This window comes from Cardiocondyla obscurior, linkage group LG01 (genome assembly GCF_019399895.1).
Source record: "Cardiocondyla obscurior isolate alpha-2009 linkage group LG01, Cobs3.1, whole genome shotgun sequence".
In the NCBI taxonomy this organism is placed as follows: domain Eukaryota; kingdom Metazoa; phylum Arthropoda; class Insecta; order Hymenoptera; family Formicidae; genus Cardiocondyla; species Cardiocondyla obscurior.
In genome coordinates, this window is record NC_091864.1 from 4,392,088 (window position 1) to 4,403,424 (window position 11,337).

General features: G+C 42.8%; 1 long non-coding RNA gene across 1 annotated transcript; it reads right to left on the minus strand.

The window, feature by feature from the left end:
- Window positions 1–10,292: 10,292 nt before the first annotated feature.
- Window positions 10,293–10,983, minus strand: LOC139101968 (uncharacterized). Its single transcript, XR_011545645.1, has 2 exons — window positions 10,473–10,983; window positions 10,293–10,361 (listed from the first exon to the last, which is right to left on the minus strand). It is a non-coding gene; the product is annotated as an uncharacterized lncRNA (long non-coding RNA).
- Between the last annotated feature and the right edge of the window lie 354 nt (window positions 10,984–11,337).

An 11,337-nucleotide genomic window follows, 5' to 3' on the forward strand; every position in this document is an offset into this window, starting at 1 on the left:
CGAACGCAAGCTGTACTCTATGTACTCTGGTATCCCCAGGATAGTGGCCGATAGATTCGCGACCGCATTCGTTCGAGTGCGCGTGATTCGATTAAATAACTGGATCAAGTATGTAGATTAGAGCAGCTCTTCTCTCTCTCTCTCTCTCTCTCTCTCTCTCTCTCTCTCTCTCTCTCTCTCTCTCTCTCTCTCTCTCTCTCTCTCTCTCTCTCTCTCTCTCTCTCTCTCTCTCTCTCTCTCTCTCTCTCTCTCTCTCTCTCTCTCTCTCTCTCTCTCTCTCTCTCTCTCTCCTCTCTCTCTCTCTCTCTCTCTCTCTCTCTCTCTCTCTCTCTCTCTCTCTCTCTCTCTCTCTCTCTCTCTCTCTCTCTCTCTCTCTCTCTCTCTCTCTCTCTCTCTCTCTCTCTCTCTCTCTCTCTCTCTCTCTCTCTCTCTCTCTCTCTCTCTCTCTCTCTCTCTCTCTCTCTCTCTCTCTCTCTCTCTCTCTCTCTCTCTCTCTCTCTCTCTCTCTCTCTCTCTCTCTCTCTCTCTCTCTCTCTCTCTCTCTCTCTCTCTCTCTCTCTCTCTCTCTCTCTCTCTCTCTCTCTCTCTCTCTCTCTCTCTCTCTCTCTCTCTCTCTCTCTCTCTCTCTCTCTCTCTCTCTCTCTCTCTCTCTCTCTCTCTCTCTCTCTCTCTCTCTCTCTCTCTCTCTCTCTCTCTCTCTCTCTCTCTCTCTCTCTCTCTCTCTCTCTCTCTCTCTCTCTCTCTCTCTCTCTCTCTCTCTCTCTCTCTCTCTCTCTCTCTCTCTCTCTCTCTCTCTCTCTCTCTCTCTCTCTCTCTCTCTCTCTCTCTCTCTCTCTCTCTCTCTCTCTCTCTCTCTCTCTCTCTCTCTCTCTCTCTCTCTCTCTCTCTCCCTCCCCCCTCCCTCCCCCTCCCCTCCCCCTCCCCCTCCCCTCCCCCTCCCCCTCCCCTCCCTCCCCTCCCCCTCCCCTCTCCCTCTCCCTCCCTCTCCTCTCCCTCTCCCTCTCCCTCTCCCTCTCCCTCTCCCTCTCCCTCTCCCTCTCCCTCTCCCTCTCTCTCTCTCTCTCTCTCTTTCTCTCGTTTGCTGTGTCTCTACGGCATTGTATTCCTCTTTTTCTTCTTTACATCCAGCTTAAATGAATCGTTTAATTCACCACTTTACATCTATTTTACTACTAAATTAGCAATTTGTACAGAATTAATTTGATTTACATTTAATCTAATTAAATGCCTTCCGTAATTTTTTTTTTATTTAACCTTAATTTTATTATACATATATTAGGATATTTTTGAAGAGACAATTTTATACCTTTTTAAATACGTTTTTATTATTAGTTGTCATTTAAAAAACAATTAAGTCTGTTATGTAGCAGCAGCAAGTATTTTGCTTGCACCCAATCAACGCGGTACATGAAAAGATCATTACGCCAGATTAAACGCAGTGCTCGATCAAACCTAATTTATAATTTGGCGAATAAAAAATGTTTTATTATGAGCTGCATCGCTTAGCTCGAAATCTCATCTCGGATATGGATCAAGATCCTAATCGCGCGTGATTGTTAATCCGATCCAGCTCGATAGTCGCTGACAGTTGGTAACAAATATCTAATTTACGCCTGGTCGAACAACGAATAATCCACGGGCCGATCGAAAATAATCGGAGCGTGTAACGTAGGCGAAGGAAGAAAGGGAGAATCTGGTTCAACCTCCAAATCGAAACCCTGTTATTTCATCCGTCGCTTTTATAATTAAACCGCCCGAATTTATTCGTCAGTACTCCGTTTTCAATCACGACAGGATTAGTTAGTACGCGGCGATTGTGTCGATATAAAAAAAAAACACGAAGAAAAAAGGAAAAAAAAAAAAGTTCGAAATTTACCGAAAACCAATTTTTCACCCGATTATCAATGTTTCCCTCCTGATGCTTGCAACAAATCGTATTCCGTTCCATCTGATTGCCCCACGTCAGGCGGCCGAAAATGTATGACTTATGCATCAGTCACGTTGCATTAGTGCGAGAACATGAGAGCGGGCACGACGAAGCGGCCCGATCACGCGATCAACATTGTCCGCTTTGTTGCGCGAATCGGCTGGCAGCGATCGACGGCCGTATTAATTTTGCGGATCGCCGAACGTGAATCGCATAGACACGTTCACGTATAGCGGCCCGGAAATTGTATTAGTATTATATACTATAGTTATATAGCAGCCTATAAATACCTAAGACTAATTATTCTAGAGGATATGATAGAGAGAGTGGCTGAGAGTGCAAGCCGGCCACGGCGTCAGTCGTTCCGAAACAGAAGGTATCATTATTGTTTTGATCCTCGAAACGTTACCCTCGATTTGACATTCTTACCAGCGTTTCGTTTGCTCTTCGCATTTTTAGCTCGTGAAATCGAGTCCAAACGATATTTCTCGGATCTCCGCTTTTATACGCGAAGCGCGCGGCGTGGCCGACTTTCGAATATTTCAAGAAATGAAAATGACCGGCACTTATGCAACTCGTTACTCTAGTATTTTAATTAAAGTCTGCGTAATAACTGCGTTCGAAAGTTCGGCTCGACCCGTCTCGCGGCATTACGTATCGTCGTCATTTGCGACGAAAATGTAAATCATAATCGAATGTACGAAGCCGAGAAGTGAGTCGAGCCGTCAGATAAGAAAGATTTCTACGATCAGGGTCAATAATTACGTGGATACAATATTTACAAATGAAAAATGTAAAGATATACATAGTACAAGTATATAAATGTATAATATACTCGGTTTTTTACTAGGATTTAAGTAAATGCATGCACTTCAAGGGTATTTTAATATATAAAAGAAATATATATATATATATATATATATATATATATATATATATATATATATATATATGTAATATATATTGTTACGCCGGGAACGGGTCGGCGAACGTTTCCGCGTTCGCGTCTCTCACACACTCACACACACTAACTCGCGGCGCCGGAGCTCCGCGAAAGAAAGAGACGATTTATAAAAAGAACGAACAGTTTAATAAGAACATGCAAAGATACAGCGACTGCACCGATTCAAGGCACGGGCAGAACTGTCATTTAGTAAATAATAAATAATCTTCGTTCCCCTGGCAACGGAGAACCGAGACTTCGGAGCGAGCCGGCAGCTTCACGCTGCTCCGTGTACCGGGCGTAACAATATAATACTTTCGAATAAGAGAGATGCGAAGCAACACTAGGATAAAAGTTACGTACCCTTCGATTTTTCTTTTATATAGTATATATATTATTTAGTGTATATATCTATATACTACGTTCGCAATACCGTAACGGCACGTGAAAAGAATACGAGGTGCATCGAAAATAATTTACGCTCCGTACGGAGTGTCTCCGAGGGAGCAAACTTAAAGTTAATGAAAAAACTTTTGCCGCAGTGGCGTTACCCGCCGCGCTATTTCTTAGCCGTCGCAGCTTTTCTGAAAAAGACATTCTTAAAAATCTTAATTCTCTCTCTCTTTCTCTCTCTCTCTTAAAAATATAGAAGGGGGTGTTATGCTCTCCGGACGAGTAGCAGCCGCTTAAAATCCATCGAAAAGATTCGACGGTAGGCCGCTTACACGGCAAATGTAGCCCGCGCGTTTTATTTTCACGATAATAATGCCGCGCCAGTTGTTTCGCGATTTGCGACTGTTGTATTTGTCCCCGATTGTCATTGTTGATTCGCGAATCGATGTAAAACTGTTTGCACAGCCGCTGGTTTTCCGACGCTCTCGCGACATAAACGGCAACTCTTGAAATATTGACAGCCTAGAATCGCGAGCGCGCTAGAAGTCCCGTGGGTTATCCTCATCGATGCCTGGCAATTGCTACTAAATCACGGTAAATTACGCAGTAGCACGCGGACGAGTGAAATTTTGACACATCGTGAATATTTTTATTCGCGTTTCAACGGCTTTTGTTGCCGTTATTCTTTGACTGTAAACGCGAGTAAAAATAGATTCCGATTCTCTCTCTCTTTTTTTTTTCCTTTTTTTTTATCGCTATAATTTGAAACTACCTTCGCTTAAATACTTTCAAACAAATTAGATTAAAAGTCTGAAATAGCGAAATCTTTTTTTCCGAGTGCGTACTTTGGGAAATTAGTTTTCGTGTACATTTTTACTGGGTACACTTTATTAACACGATAATTACGAGCGTTGTTAATACGCGGCTTTTCATCACTTTAATTAAGAATTCTATTATGAAAGGGACTGGTCTTCCTTTCGTGTCCGAGACTGAAAGGCTCCTAACAAATTTGTTAGTCGAAGCTACTGGTTTGTCAATACAAAATGAGAGTCTCTACGCAAATGTAACGAGGCCAGATTACCTGTTGTACATGAGGATATCCGGTTTCCAAAGTTTGTTCGGCGTAATTCGAAGGTCCTTCACTCCGCCGTACTCGGATTCGTTCCACTGAAGGTTATAGTCTGTTCACTTCTGCAAAAAAAAAAAAGCACACACACATTAATGAAAAAAAATTATGAATTAAAATGTGATATAATATTTCGAGCGGACAACGTCATATTTAATTTTCTCTAATCGCTCGTATGCATTTCACAGTTCTATGGAAATATATAAAATTATTTCTGACAGCGTATCCATTTAAAAGTTTCAACAGAAACATCTAAATTAAAATTTTTATCGTATAATTAATATGTAGGAAAAAAAGAAAAAGAAAAACGCACAATAGATTTTTTTATATCATAACTATCTACATTCCTATTTAAATTAATATTTTCCAGGCAAAGACAGTCTTCGCGATTTTCGAGGACGACGTGGTGGAAGTACCGTCTTTGTCTGGACATACTAATTTAATATTACAATTAAATCGAACGAGTACAATTAAAGAGAGCTATAAGAACGAATAGATAGCCGCGGGGGGACGGAGGGGGAAACGGGGTGAGAGCGAGCGCGAGCCTACGTGCCGCGCGCTAGGTATATTCCCCCACTAGTCCCACTCTCGCTTTGTCCTTCTTCAGCGGTCGCGCAAGCACACACGTATACCACTCGCTGCACAGCAAGCACGTGTCTCCGCACCGAAAGTAATACTCATCTGCGTATTTCGTACAACGAAAACCGCCCGGTACGAGAACTATCTTCTCTTCCTCATTCTCCGTGTGAGGAGAGCACGTGTGAGTGCAGTTTTAACTAATTATCTGGGCTTTTTGATTGCAGGGACCAGTGTGAGGACGGAGTTGAGACGGTCTGCGAGGAAGCCAGTCATTCAGATGGGAAGCCTGATATTCTGAGAGGAGGAGGAGGCCTCGGAAAGGCATCGTGCATCACCGGAGCAACTCCAGAGGTAAGAATCACTTTCTTAAAACGCAAAACTAATAGCCCATACTTGTAGTATCTCTGAAATTAATATATATATATTTTTTATTTGTTACAGATCGACGTAGCTGCATCCACCGGTCATCAACGAGTGTCGTTATCGCTGGTATTAATAATTATACGAACCGCAGCCGGTTTGTCGGTCGTTTCGGGAGTGCCGCTAGTCTTCGAGCGTTTTTTACGATTGATTTTTTACGGGAGTGCCGAAAAATAACGCGCGAAAGTGATTGATAATTTTCGCGATTGTAAATTCACGGCTGGGGTGTTCGCGAGTTACTTGTGCGCGGAAGGATGACTCGACACGTCCCATCTGAGAGGAGAAGCAGGCCCGGGAAGGGCATCCTGCATCGGCGGAGCAACTTTTAGGTGAGAATTAATTCTTTAAATAAAATCTTTATTAAAAAAAAAAAATTTACCTTTCTTATTAACTTTACATAATTGATATAATCTCTACATTAATATTTTGCATTTTATGTTACAGTCACCGAATTCGACAACTCCGCTGAAGCTCATGCAGATTGGTAAGTCGCAAAATATTTTTTCGTAGTTCGTAATTCTCTTGAACCAGCAACCTACCGTCTACCGTTTGTTCTAGTTTAGATAAATATTAAATTTATTGCAATACATGCAATATCATAAAATGAATCATCTGAGGCGCTATTAATTCAGATTTAATTATAAGTACAATTTTCCTGTTTAATAAACGCGATGAATGGTTCTTCTGATCAATCCCTATTATACGAAATAAATGTTCACGTAATTTTCAATTTTCGTGCCTTTATTCAAGTAATGTAATTGTAACGGTGCACCCAGGAAATGCACCGTCCCGGCCAGAACAACGGCCGGCCGTCGGCAGAACTCCGCTGGCGGGGACCCGGGGCGCGGTGCGGCCCAAACTTATATTATCGATACATTGAATAGGCGATAGCACGCGCTAAGCTATCGTCTCGCGGCTAAGTCCCCGCACGGGCTTAGCCGAATTCCACCGAACGCGCCAACGACGGCGAGGACCACCGTTTCGCGATCACGCCGTAACAAGATCCTCGGCGCCACGGCAGGATCATCCGTAACCCCGCTGAGCCCCGCAAGCCCGGCGCCCTCGTTTTTGTATAAACCGCGATGCCGGAGCTCAGCGGGACCGTCTTCGATCCGCTCGCTTGCGAGCAGCATCTCCGACATCCTAGAGCCGATCCGGGGGTAGAGCGCTCTCTGTCTCCACCAGGTGATCCTGGGGCTCGTTCCTAACCTGGTGCTCACGACTTCCAACGCACCGGCACGGTCAGCTCGAGGGGTAGAGCGAACTCTGCCTCCTCCGAGTCATCTCGGACCTCGACCACCGGGCGCGTGGAATCGCCGAACACGAATTAACAGTTCCCATCGCACCGTCGCCGACCACGGGGTAGAGAGATCTCTGTCTCGCTCGAGCGCTCTCGAGTACGCGACACCAAGCCGGTGCTTCACCTCCTGTCTCCGCGAAACCGCCAAGCGATACCGCGAAAGACCTAAGGGTTTCGGCGAAAATACGCATACATCCGCGATCTATTCCCGCGTCAGCGATACCGCGAAATAACAAGAGATTTCGGCGAAACACGCGAACACCTGCGATATATTCCCGCGCCGGCATACCGCATTCGCACGTGCCGCCGTACGGCGCGTGGCCGTAGGAAACTTCGCGCGTCGCGGACACGCCGACACCGCGTGCTTCGCTCGCTATTTTCGAACCTCGATCGCCACTCGCGCGGCCGTTTCGCGCCTAGTGTACATATTGTAAATACGCGTTATGTGCTTACTCATTTAATAAACCTTTGTTCATACATTTAAATACCAGGCTCGCTGCATTTACGGACCCTATCTATCCGAATCCCGGAATACCGACGAGCGCACGGGCGCGTCCCGCATCGAGCCGACGATTCGGCATACGTAAAAGCAGGGTCGTTACATAATTATGAAATCTATAAAAACCTTTGACGTTTGCTTTGACGTTTATATTATTGCCACGATCAAACGTGCAGTGCGCACGAAACAATTTGTATAGTGAATAAAAATAATTTATAATAAAATTTTTAATCGATTCGGGAAACTACTTTACAAGCGAAGCTTATTTAATTTAATCGGACGTCGCACATAACGCAATACATATTGGGTATAAAAGAATCTATATGCACACGCGTGCAATTTATTAAATGAAATAAATGAGGAAAATAACTGCTTATCAAGTAAAGCTGTAATTTTTCTTTTTCTCTTTTTTATCTTCTAAAATTGTTTTGCTGCGTTGGGGTTTGCCAGAATGTAACTTTGCAGATTACGTTGGACATATTACACATAATTTCGATAAAGTTTCAAGCGATGATTGCGCTACGAGGAACACGGCCTCGAATTGTACATCATCCATTCTCAAGTCCACGGTAATAGGGGCCGATGGATTCACGGAACCCTTAGCTACGAATAAATTTGCACGAGTTAATTAATCCCCCTTGTATAAAAGATTAATTATCCGCGTAAATTCTACCCGCCGGCGGAGTTTGACCGGCTAAGTTAACTAAAAGAGATCAAACGGAGAAAGAAAGAAAGAGAGAAAGAGAGAGAGAGAGAGAGAGAGAGAGAGAGAGAGAGAGAGAGAGAGAGAGAAAGAGAAAGAGAAAGGGAGGGAGAGGGAGAGGGAGAGGGAGAGGAGAGGAGAGGGAGAGGGAGAGGAGAGGGAGAGGGAGAGAGAGAGAGAGAGAGAGAGAGAGGCAGGACATTTATGTGCGAAACACTAATCTGCAAGTAGAGCCTCCGTTGGGTCCGCAGATATGGAGGAGAATTCGCTGCATATGGCAGCTTTCACGTCGAACTTCTTGAGAACCTCGGGCACGAACATCAGGCGTTCTCCGGTTTCCGTGAGTGAAACGGAAACTCTGTCCCGGATTTTTTTACGCGCCGGGCCGAGTTTTTTGTTGAGAATGTCATTGTACGTATCGTTTGTTTGTCCCTCGGACTTTCCCTTTTGCCCCCTTGGAATTCTTACTGAAATTGTATCCTTCGCGAATCCGGCTCTTTCGTGATGTACCGTCACGTTCTCAAAAGTGCGGATAATAACTTTCAGTGAAACAAACATATCGCGCGCGCGTAAATGCACCACGCACAAGCCCTCACGTGCTTTATTTTCTTTTTCCTTTTTTTTTCTTTTTTAACATGGCACGTGGCCGCTTTTAACCTTTCGCGATGAAATGGATCACAAAAGCTATTTCGCTGGAAGTGCCATATTTCATCTTACTAAGTTCCATGTCGTTGTAGATTTTAATATAAAATTTAATTACAAGGAGGAAAATGTATGTATATATTCACGAGAAACAAATTTTATTAATGTAAATAATTATTAACGAGTACAGCAACGATCTATATTTGCATTCATTCCCCGACGCGTTTAGATGTAACGCGGCGAGGTTTATCTCAATACTTAAATTATGTATCGAGCTAGTAGCTGCAAATTAAAATTCAAATTAACGTTGAACAGGTTGGAATTGAATATAGAAGACGGTGAAAATTTACAACTTGTTATCCGACAATTATTTGTTTCTTTGGGAATATATTTGACGCTTCGGTTTTAATCGTTTTAAACGATCGTTCTTTTCGCTTTTAATTAATATCGATAAATCGCTGAGTCGTGAAAGCTTCCGACTCGCAAAGTTGGCAAATTCCAAGTGAAATTCTATAATTTTCGAGACAATCTCGAGTCCTTTATCACAGCAAATGACACACCTCGTCAGAGTATATGTGTCTCTGATAATCTACGGCGACAATCGCACAATGAGATTCATCCACGTAGAAAAATGACGGAACTATTCACGAAGCGAATTCGACGAAAGTTTTGTAGAAATAAAAGCGGTAAAAGTTTCTCTGTTGCAGACAGTGGATGTCTGTTGCGAGCTCGTGCTCGATGGTTTCACAAAGCGCAATGTGAACATTTTGCCATTCATATACGATCTGGTAAAAAGTATATAATGCAATAAAGTATTTAGAATAGCTACAAAGATACAAAAAAAATTCTAATTATTTTTTTTAACAACGTAATTTAGCAACGTAATGCCCCGAAATTATGCCGAGATATTAACGATCAAAGTTTTTTGGAAAATGTGAAATATCTCGCGACCCAGAAGAGCTAGGCTATTGCGCTTTTTTTTGTTCGACGCGGGCTTTCAAGCCCTTCAAAACGAGTTTTCGATCAGACCCCTACGACGCCTGTGGACCGAGATATTAACGATTAAAGTTTTTCGGAAAATGTGAAATATTTTTTTCGACCTTGAAGAGCTATGCTATTGCGTTTGTGAGGTTTTGAAGAGCTAAAATGTCCGCGTCAAATTAGTGATCGCAGATTTTTGACGGGCAACATACGCACATTAGGCACAGTGTCGTGTTTGTGTGTGCCCGTAGCATTTGCTAATGCTTCGGACGCAGAGAATACAACTCGAAATTGAGGCTTCCATGCGTACAGTTACAGAGGCTTGTCCGCGTGAAGCCGACGTTTCGACTGTCATCAGATAGAAGAAAAAGCCAAAACTATACACTGTCTGCCTTGTTCTTTCGTGGCGTCGCTGGCAGATATTACAGATCCGCTTCTCGGTAACATCGCGGAGTTTTAAATAATTTTAAGTAGTACGAAATTTGAGTCACCGAATTGTGTATGGTCCGACATTTTCAAGGTATAATGTATTGTAAATTTTTAATGTACAATGCATCAAAAAATTTCCGTCCCACTTGAACAGACTGCGGACTGTCGGTTGTATATACTTTTAATATTTTCTATGAGTACAACCGGTGTGGTTAAAAATTTTTGATGCATTCTACACATCTTTTATTTGAAAGCAATATAATATTACTACAAATAAATACATGTAATATATGTTTACAAGCGCGCGCCTGTATTTTAATTAAAAGTATTTAATTTATTAAATAAGGAAATTGTAAAAAAAAGCATGCGACTTGCCAATCTGCATAAATTTCGGCGGAGTTGGTGAGTTGTGCCGGTGACTGTAACATAAAAAGGAAAAGAATTATGTAGACATGCCAGTTAGTCAATAAGATTAATATAAAAATGTTAAGGTTTTCTTTTAATATTTTATTTAAAAAATTAATGCTTACCTAAAAGTTGCTCCGCCGTAGCAGGATGCCCCCCGGGCCTGCTCCTCCTCTCAGATGGGAGGTCGTCGTCGTCGTCGAGTCATCTTTTCGCGCACTGGAAACTCTCGCGAAATACTGTCATTAACCACTAACGCTATCACTCATAATTTAAATTATCACTCGTTAGTTTACATTATCACTCATAGTTTAAATTATTATTAAAACACGGCACCCCGTATTATAAACGAAAACGCGACACTGTACACTTACACTCACTCACATAATATTCACCGCGCACTTTATTACACTATGACTCATATTCACCGCGCACTTCATAACACTATGACTCATATTCATCGCGCACTTTATTACACTATCACTCATACCTAGTTTAAATTATTACAAAACAAGGAAAAATTGTTCGAATAAGACTTTAAAACTACTAAAATACGCGTCGCATAATCCGGCGTAACGCGAATTTCTCAAGCAGAAGATGCCGTTTCCCGAATTGCATGTAATAGTAGTGACCGGCAATAATAGCATGACTCAATGCGGCAACGGCGACTAACGCGCGTAAGGGTGTCACCGCGGATCGCGTACGTGAGTCCTGAAGTACCGAAAGAAACGAGAAAACGAGGAAAAGTTGAGGCATCTGCTTCTGTTCGCGACGTACATGTGAGAGAGAACGCACGAATGATCGCTAAGAAATCATTAGAGGCGCCTATAATGATTTCTTAACGATCACTCATGCGTTCTCTCTCACACGCACGGTCGTGAACAGAACAGAACATAAAGATGCCTTCCTTCAACTTTTCCCTCGTTCTCTCGCTTCTCTCGGTACTCCAAGGTTCACGCACACGATCCGCGGTAAGGCCTAACGCACTCC